This window comes from Arvicanthis niloticus, chromosome 4 (assembly GCF_011762505.2).
Source record: "Arvicanthis niloticus isolate mArvNil1 chromosome 4, mArvNil1.pat.X, whole genome shotgun sequence".
NCBI classification, from domain to species: domain Eukaryota; kingdom Metazoa; phylum Chordata; class Mammalia; order Rodentia; family Muridae; genus Arvicanthis; species Arvicanthis niloticus.
In genome coordinates this window covers 103,386,868-103,397,453 of record NC_047661.1, presented here as the reverse complement: position 1 = coordinate 103,397,453, position 10,586 = coordinate 103,386,868, and the positions used below count along the sequence as shown (strand labels likewise).

Below are 10,586 nucleotides of genomic sequence, written 5' to 3'. Positions count from 1 at the left end.
CTTTTCCTGTATACTTTTTATCACGTTGGTCTCATACTGAATTACCTGATAGAGGCTACACTGAACTATTATGATGAAAAAGGATTCCCAAACAAAAGATAGCTCATTTTAAAAGTTGCATCATTTGTTATTATGGGCTTTAAAGGCTTTAAAAGTCACAAATGAAGATTGATTGTTTAGTTCAAAATAACAATAGTTACAAGCACGATTTTAGACAGGCAGGGTTGGCTGGATTTACAAGTTAGGAAGGAAACATTTGAGTGGGTATTCCTTTCCTTATCCCTTAATTCTAGCCTCATAGACTAATGTTTCATTTAGAATTCTATTGGGCTTCTCTTCTGGGAGAGCCACCTGACTTCTTAAGGTGTGTCTGATTACCAGCACTCATTTTAAACAAGCCCCAAGAGAGTTGAACCCCACTAGTTCCCAAGATATCCCAAAGCTCTGGACAGAAAGAAGAGCCTGTTGCTGAAGAGTTCTTTCAGTAAGTCTATGGGAAGTCTGGCTCAGGGTCATATTGGAATATGAAGTTGAAAATATCAAGAAAGGGAACTCATTTATGAGTTTATAATTCAAGAAACTACATGGATCCATTTAGGGACCAGAATGGGCAGAGAAAAATTAGTTATTTGTGGAAAAACTATTTTCTTTTGACATTACAGGGAAGCTATTCACTGATTAAAATCAGAAATAACAGTTAAAGAAAAGATTTTTTAACATGTCTCTGTCCCTTTTAAATGCATATATTATATCACTAAATGGGGGTTTATATCAAACAAGATACATTAATTATTAAAACAGCTCATTTTTCAATGTTGGAGTCCTGAGAGGCAGAAAAGCCCATACATGAAATGAGTTATGTAGGCAGCTCTGCGAAAGGAAACAGAGTATCTGTTGAGTCTGTTCTCCAGAGGTCTAAGAAGTTGCCTCGAGCATGTGCATTGGCATCTTTAGCTGGGAGATCCTTGGATGGAGACCCATAAGCCTGCCATGTTTTTGTTTGTTTGTAGGTTTGTTTGTTTGTTTTTTAAATACTAGAGTCATAGTGCATTCTGGGTGAAAATGTTGAAGAACCACCCTGTTCTTGGTGGGAAGGGGACAGTAAGTAAGTTCATCCATTTCTCAGATTGTTGCATTTTTAGCACATGCTACAGTTATTCTTGAGATTTACAAATGGTAAACAGGAGGAAAGTCCATCAGTCAAAGGATACTCAGAGAGCTAACCTGAAGCTACTACTGTTTAAATTAAGATTTAGGTAGTTCAGAACTACTGGTAACTCCAGTTCCTGGGAATCTGATGCCCTATTCTGACTTCCATCAATATAGACACACATGAGTACATACATACACACAGACATTTACATATAAATAAAAGTAAATTAAATTTTAAAAGATTAAATTTGGGTGAGTTCAGAAGATGAGTATACAGCTGGTCATCAGGTTTAGACTAGAGCTCTCTGAAAGGGTCTGAAGTAGTATTCATTAACATCAAAGGATACAGGGCTCTTACTGTAGGACATAACGGGACAGATGAAAGGTGACTGCCGGAGAGCTGCATTTTGACAGAGAGCTGCATTTTTAAAGTCCCATGCAGATATCTGACAATTGGATGGATTAATAGAATTGTTATCATTGCTTCTATTTCTGTTTTTACTTTTCTTTGTCAAAATTTCAGAATGAATTATAACCTAATGTCTGCAAGTGAAAATGGGTAACTTCAAATTGTATACATATTATAAGTTATAATCTGGATCTTAGACTTCAGATCAGCATACTTAAGGACCTTTCTCTTGAGGGACATGGCTTCAGGAAGAGCACCTGTGTACCATGCATGTAATTTTGCTTTGCATTTACAGTACTGCAAACAAACAAGCAAACAACATATCTTCCCAGTTCTTAAGCCCTGTTAGTTTATGCATATGATTTATACAAAATTTTTCTATGATGTGATGCCATAACTATGGAATATTAATGAGTGTCTTTTTATGCATTTATTTTTCAGAGACCAATAGTGTATCTTAACCTAATGTCCTATTCAATATGGGGCTAACTTATTAATAATATGGGGCTAATTAATAAATACATTATACACTGAGCCAAGAATATGTTTAAAACTATGGCATATATGACACAAAATATCAAGTAGTCCTTTCCACACATTCCTTCCATTAAATATCACTCTCACTGTTTCAAGCTCGGTGCTCTGTTAGGGGTTGATGCCATATAAAGGATTAAAGATAAAATTTTCTAATGATGTAATTTAGATAGAAAAACAGAAATACTACAAAAAAATCCAAATTTTAAACAAAGTAGGAATATACATAAATACATGTTACAATAAAGGTTAGAATATGCCTTCTGAATAGGTGAATGGTTAGCTGGGAATTGAAAATGGTTATGGATCTACCAAAACAAGAAGAGGAAGAGAATTATAGGTAAAGAAACAGGTTGGAAAAAAAAAACATAAAATCAGGCAGAGGTGGTACATGTGACTATGCAAGTTGAGAATTGTCTAAATATTTCCATCATAGTCATTAGAGATTTTAGTATTCATAGGAACAATTTTAGAAAGACAGAAACTTATAATAGAATTTTTCATAATTTATGCATTATTACTGTCAGAGTGAGTGGGGATTCTGTTGAAAGTCTCTTGTCTTTTTTTTTTTTTAATGAGTGATGTAACGAATTGGTATTTTAAATGTGCTTTTTATGGTATTTTTTTCAGGAAGTAAGTTTCTAATAACTAGAGACTTTTCTTGAAATGTAAATGTTCCATCTTTTATCAAAACCAAACCAAATATAGCTTGTTAAAAAGCTCAGAAAGTATTGACCGGGTATGTGAGATGACCCGAGTGTCAGTCCATCCAGGGGGCCCACTTAGACAGTTCTGCAAATGACTGGAGAGCCTCTGTCAAGAAGACTGGAGGACACAGAGAAATACAGATTTGTCCGTATCAGCTTTTTACATTAAGTTACCAGTTCTACTGGGATGGGGATGAACATGGCTTAATACTTCATTAGATCACCATGGCCCTGCAGCATGGAAGCAGATGGAGACAACACTCCCATGCACGGTTGCTTTTAGTGCCAATGAAGAGGACTGGTGAATATTTCCTCTGGGAACAGGATTGTTTCAGACTTGAAACAAAATTTTTCCAAGATTTCCAAGATCTTCATTACAAAAACAATGAGTAAATCTCTTCCCATTCTTTCTTTCTGTCTTTCTGTCTTTCTGTCTCTGTGTGTATGTGTGTGAATGCGTGCGCACACGTGTGTGTGTGTGTGTGTGTGTGTGTGTGTGTGTGTGTGCATGGATGTGCCTATTAAAACACAGTTTTAGGGATATGACATAAGATAATGGATATGGAATTAAGCCTCATTTGAAACAAAGCTGCCTGGTTTAAATTTTGCTTCATTTGCTGTGGACAGGTTGTTTAATCCCAGTGGATATCAGTTTCCCTTTTAGTAAAATGTCAGGCATAGGTGGGAGACGAGATCCTTGGTCCCATGAAGGCTGAACACCGAGTGGGGGGGGGGAACTCGAGGGTGGGGAGGTGGGAGTTTGGGGGTAGGTGGGGGCACATAGTCTTATAAACAGGAGGAGGGTGGATGTGATAGGGGGTTCCTGGGTGGTGGAGCGAATGGGGTAAGGGGATAAAATCTGACATGTAAACATACTATCCAATAAAAAAAATTAAAAAAAAAATAGCCTTGTAATTAAAAAAAAACACCGATGAAAATAAATTGTACCTCATAGGGAGGTGATGAGGATAAAATGATTACTAAGTGAGTGCCTATCAGCAGAGTGATATTTACTGTTTATAACTGTTATTACATTTTTATAAAACCAACTATTGGTGTACATGTCTGTAACTAAACCCCCCAAATCTGGTGTGTTTGTAAAGCCTGAAAATTAGTGTCTGTTCTCTTCCATATTCCCTGGAGTTATTACAATCACAGATGTTAGACCTCAAACCCTATTCCAAAAGTCTTTTAGGATTCTGATTCCAATGTGACACTCTTCTGTGCTTGTCATTCAGTTTTTTTCTAAGTTTCTATTTTCTGTTTTTTCAGTTTTAAGCAGATTTGCAAAATGAATGAAGTTGGCAGATATTAAACCTTACTCTACCATTGCATACATGTTATCAGTTTTAAATGTCTCCTTTGCCTGTCTTAGTTCCTTACTGAACCATCTCATCAAGGATCTTCTGAGTGTATGCTGTGAGGTGCTTATTCTATTCTCTAAATTACTGCAAAAATTACCTGGTTAAATAGTTCTGAAAAACATGAAACTATATAGTTTAAAATTTGAATCATTTTATATAGAGATGAAATTCTGGAACCTCCAAAGATTTGGGACTCTTCCTGTACATCTATCAAGAATCTTCTAAGTAGTACTACTTTCAGATAAACTAAAGATTCTGTGGTTTTGTTAAAGTTTGTTTTTTTATTATATAATCTGTCTTATCTCTTTCTATTAATACATTCATAGAGAGCAGTCACTAGAAATATTTTCCTGGTTTTTGTAATAAGAGATAATATCTTTGTGTTATCTCTTCTGCTCTAGCAACAGAAGACTGCTCTGAATGAGAGGCAGAACTATTATCTCATCAAGAAAGTACTAACAAAGGATAATGATTTTTAAGTAACTTAGAGAGTGATTTAGGAATTTCTTGACAAATAGTTAAATTTAATGTTTAACAGATAAGCCAACAACACAAGTGGGAGAAAGATAAAAAGAGATAAATAGAGAGTAAATTCTATCCAGGGACAGCATGTATTTAAGTTCTGATGAAGTATGATCATGGATAGAGAATGCAATATGCCATAAAATGGTTTTAATACATTTAGTAAGATTAAAATTATATCAAGTGTCTTTCAATTACAGTGGTATACAATCAATAATAGAAGAAAATTTCACAAAATTGTCATCACACAGTACTTTGCCAACAACCAATGGGTCAAAGAAGAGTTATTTACAATCTAGAGACAAGGGTGATTCATAGCTAAGCAACACAAGACTTATTTCAAGCAATAGATATTCTACAGAAATACAAAAGGCAATATCTTAAACAACTAGAAGGTAAAGATATTAATCTCAAAATTAGAAGAAAAAAATGAAATAACTAAGACAAGAGCAGAATTAAATTAAAGAGAAACTAAAAATAATTTAAAATGTGTATTTAAACCTATACATAATTTCTTTGAGAAGGTGAAAAGCTGACAAACCTTTAGCTAAACCAAGGACAAAAGATGAAAATACAAATAAAATCAGAGACAAAAGTCCTGATAAAAAGAGATAATAAAATAGTTCTAAGTGGGACTGGAAAGATGGCTCAATAGTTAAAAAACACTGGCTTCTCTTCAAGAAATCTCTTGTTAGATTCTGAGGACCCATATGGAAGTTGGGAGCTGTTTGTAGATCTAGCTCCAAGCAATTCAGGATTCTGATTTCCTTGGCCAGTGCATACATATTGTGCAGGCAAAATACCATATATGCAAACTTTAAATGATTATTATGGCTAATGATACATCATCAAATTAGATAATCTAGAAGAAAAAGACAATTCATGAATGCCTAAGAGTCAACTGACATCCATAAGAAATAGAACATCTAACAAACTGACCATGGAGAAGACTCATAAATTTCCCATTAGAAAAGAAAATTTAATTAAAAAACAAAGGACTGATGATTTTAGTAGCAAATTTTAAGTAACTCATATTCAAACAATAGTTGCTAATCCTCTCTGAACATTAAAAAGAAGTAAACATTTCCAAATTCATTTTGCAATCTCAGAAGCACTTTGATGCCAGTATCAAAGAGGCCACTAACAAAAACTAATCAAAGGTAAAATTTCTAATAAAACACATATGTGAATAAATCCAACATAATATCAGGAAACCAAATATAGCATCAGATAAAGGATCATAGATCTTAATCATGTAATATTTGTTTCTGATATATGAAAATTGTTCAACGTAAACACAAGGTAAGTAACTATATAAACAGGAAGGCAGAAGGGAAAGAGTGAGACAACTCCTGAAAGTTGCCCTCTGACTTACTTATGTGTTCTGTGATGTGAGGACCACACATTTATCACATGTATGTTATACAGACACACACACACACACACATACACATGCATGCACACATACTCATATGCATACACACATAATCGCATTAATATTAATAATAAATAATTACATTTAAAAATGTGCAAAGGCTCTGAATATATACCTTATAAAGGAAATATGCCAATGACCAACAACTTTATAAATAGTATTGCATACCACTAAACACAAAGAGAATATAAATAAAAATACCAGTAAGATATCAACTTAGACCTGTAAGGATAGCTGTGATAAATATGTAAACTATAATAACAACTTCTGTTTGGGATATAGAGAATAATGAGCCCTTGTATACTATTGATAAGAATGCAAATTTTTATCACAAGCATAGCAAACAACCTATGTTTTACTATATTTTGGGATGGTGAAAGATACTAAAACCTGGGTATTTATTCTAAGAAAATAAAATCTCTACTTTGGAAATCCTGGCTACTTGGGTACCTGAGGCAGGAGAATTACTGCAAGCTGGAGACCAACAAGATCTCATGACAGGAGTAGAGGGTGGGTGAAATAAGAAGCTATTGTCCACAAACTTGAAATTATGATAGGGATGAATTCTGAACACCTATTTTACAGCACAGTGACTATAACTAATAGCCTGTTCTTGAGATACGCTAAGATGACACATTGGTTACTTTACTTATGCTGTGGCAAGATGCCTAACAAGATGCCTTAAGGAAGTACAGGTTTATTTCGGCCTATAATTTAAAAGGACATAGTTTATCACAGTGGGAAGTTTTGGGAGTAGAGACATGAGGAAACTGGTCTCATTGCACCTGTAATCAGGAAGCAGGGATAAATACATGCTGATGTTTAATGTGTCCTATATTTTTCATTCTGTTTGCGTCCCTAGCACATGGGGTGGTGCTGCCCATTTTCAGGGTGGAACTTCCTCAGGTAAATCTTTCTAAAAATGCCCTCACAGACAGGCCCAGAACTTTGTGTCTAAGGCGATTCTACTTAATTATCAAGATTGAATATCATAGAAAATAACTTCAAATCTTCTCATCTCATCCATAAAGGGCAACCGCTTATTTCAATCAGAATATAACTTATACCTCACTAAACCCAAAACAAAATTCACATAACAATCATGTAAGATAAAAGAATTTGCAACATACTATAGGAATTCAAACAGGGAAGATTTAATTTAGACTCTGGTGCCTAAGGTATTTTTTTTTTCCAGAATAGGTGACCTTTGTAGATCTCTAAATTGGGATCTTTGGAGTCTCAGTGAAGAAGAGTTGGAATTAGTTAGGCAGAAAAAGCTGGATCTTAGTCTGGAAACAAGAAATTAGAATCTTGGTAAATAACTGCATTGTTCATGAATTGAAGCAGAAATAGGCCCAGTGGTTCCAGCATCCCATCACACAGTGCAGTGTGGTTTACAGATGTGTAACATGAGATAATGAAGAGAAGAGACTCATTGGTTGTCCATCAATCTCCCGATTGGCCATGTACTACTACTAAAAAAAAAAAAAGATATCACTAGAGCTGTGGCCCTTTTCTCAGTGCCTCATCAGTTCCTTCTCCCAGTATGTTATTTCCTTACGTCCTGTTACAGAGACTTCAGATCCACAGTGCTCTGTACACATAACACCCTTGGCAATGTTTCTCTTCAGCATTCTTGGTGAACCAGAGACAAATTATAGAGTTTTTATGTTGATTTAATTTTCTGTGCTACATGGATGCTTTATATACTCATGGTCCTTTCTTGCCAGGTTGGACATATGAGTTCATTAAATACATGTTCATTATGTATCCAACCTTATGTTGGTTCTCCCCAAATGTTAAATATTAATGAAAGAAGATGATGTGGCCAAAGAACAAGATGACAGTTGTAAGGCTGGACCTCAACGGATTTAGCTGCATTGCAAATATCAGCTAAAGGACATGGATACTTGTCATCAAAATATAACACTAAAATGTTTCTAGGTGGGAAGGAGATGTTAAAAAGCAACAGAGCATTTTCAATCTAAATTATTTAAGAATACACAAGAAAGTAGCTTTCATGTGGCCTTTACCCTCCCACTGAGAATGTAATTTGGATTTCCATCAGTGTTTTGATTATATTAAACTGAAGTTTTGTTATATTAGTGGAAATATTTGTTTCAACAGGTAATGAATAGCACATGGAGATTATATATATATATATATATATATATATATATATATATATATATATTCATTCTTGATTTTAGCTTTTCTGAAGCCCCATTGTTCATTTCACTGATTCCTTAACTAAACGCCTCTGTTTGCATTCCACTTCACACAAAGGCATGTTTTAGGGACGTACCCCTCACAAAGAAGTATTGATGGGCAAGGAATCAGACTTTGGACAAATGAACATTTTATGATAACACAGCCTAATTGTTAAAGGCTTTCTTTCTGAAAGGAATAAAAATGTCATTAGTCATCACTGTAGCTCAGCTCAAAGTCCCCCTCCACTTCCTTACAATGCACAGAAAGAACCAGAAAGAATGGCAGTTTTAAAGTTCAGCACAGAAATTTTAGAGGCTGCGGTTCTTTCTTCTGGTCTATGTGCACCTGAATATGTTTTAGTAACAACAGCACCTTGACTGTAATTATCATCTTAAATATAATTTAAACGATTGTAGTGCTTTAACAGTTTTAGATACATACGTGCAACTCATCTTAGAAGCAGCCTGGAGATCCAGTTGATGAAGGTTCTTGACCTTAGCTTTCTTCTTTGAAAAGTTAAGAGATTTATAGTTCCAACTCAGGTTATAAAAATTTAAAGAAATATAATTTTCATTGGTAACAATTATTGCCATAGACATTTTGATTTTAATGTTTTTCTGCATGTAACAAAGCTATATACTGATCACTTGATTAAATGAAAAAAAGTGAAGGGGAGAATCTTACAGGCTCCACCTACAGACAAAAAACTGCCAATCAAGCAATGACTCCTGGGAGAATAGATGAGCCTCATAATTTATTTTTCAAAATCAAGTAGTCAGCTTTGAAATTATATATACATGCAACCCTGAATGAATACAACTCAACACACACACACACACACACACACACACACACACACAAAACGATAACAAAGAACGAGGCGCCATGAATTTGAGAGGAAGTGAGGCTGGGAATAAATAAAAGGAGTTGGAGGGAGGAAAAGAAAGAAAGGAAACGATATAGTTATATTTTGATTTAAAAAAGGAAATGTGTTTAAAGAAAACAATAGAGAAAAGATACAGCAAGTGACTAATCAAGATGAAAAGTCTTGATGTTAATTAGGTAAAGATGTTAAATCCATTGTGAAACTGAATTGCATAAACTACTGCGTCCCATTAGTAAACTGATGAAGAAAGAATAGATAAGGCTGGTGAACACATGCCAACCTTCAGCATTGCATTTAGGCAGGCATGCTAATTGATCCAAGAATTATGTGAAAGAGACAGCACACAACTCCAGGTTCCAGATGGCTCTTAGGCCCATTTAACAGGATAACCTTTTAAGCTTTGTCTTCCAACAACAAGAAGCTTAAGCTGTTTTCACTGATTCTAGATAAATCTCCTAATCAAAATTATCTAGCTCACCATCTTATTCTGGAAAACAGCACACTGTCAGTTCTAAATAGTGTTTGTTTCCCAAGTCCTTTGCAAATTTAGCCTCCTCCATTGACTTGATCCACAGTCTGTTCCTCAACCACAAGCATGCCACTGTCTCTTACTCTTGCAATTATGAACCCCTCTACTTAGGATGCTGTGCTCTAGAATTCTATATGCTCACTCTGTTTTGGATGATTACATATTGATGACCTACAAAGCAGTTGACAAGCCATGAGCAAATCTGGACCCATTGCACGGTACTGCATAATTCCCATGCAAAAATAGTGTTTATGATTTTAACTGAAAAAAAGAAAAATCCAAGGGAGAATCACATTCTGGGACACATGAAACTCAAGCTTCAGTATTCATAAATAGAATTTTATTGGAACATATCTGTATGTATTTTCCTTGATTTTTTTCTAGCATTAAGATAAACCTTAGCTTGGATAATTTATAAGCAATATAAATCTATTTCTTATAGCTCTGGAGGCTGGAAAACATGCCTCACAGATGATGACTTGTTACTGCAATTAAACCTGGGAGAAAAGGTGAAAGGATCATGAAGCTTCTACTATAAAGACAGAAACATCTCTAAGGATGGAACCATTATGATCCAACCACCACGGTTCTACCTCTACATGTGTGCCATCACTTTGAAGTTTTGGGTAAACATCTTAGTTTTGGCACAGAGGATACTTACATCCCAACTATATCACCATTTTTTTTTTTTTTTGGAAGAACAGAATCCTGGGCTGGGCTGGGAAGAACTAGCACAAGTAAACTCAAAAGGGATCAGACGTGGCTAGCTCAAGGAGCAGCACTTTATAGTTGGAGAAATGGGAAGAGAAGGTGGCTACGAAATCATCGAAACATTTA

The 10,586-nt window shown here is 35.0% G+C and overlaps 1 protein-coding gene across 1 annotated transcript in view; it reads left to right on the top strand.

Moving 5' to 3' along the window:
• The first annotated feature begins 403 nt into the window (after positions 1–403).
• Ugt8 (UDP glycosyltransferase 8) overlaps positions 404–10,586 on the top strand; it is an 86,673-nt gene continuing 76,490 nt past the window's right edge. Inside the window, exon 1 of the mRNA XM_076933218.1 lies at positions 404–484. The gene's annotated coding sequence lies outside the window, so the exon portion shown is untranslated. The remainder of the gene's footprint in view (positions 485–10,586) is intronic.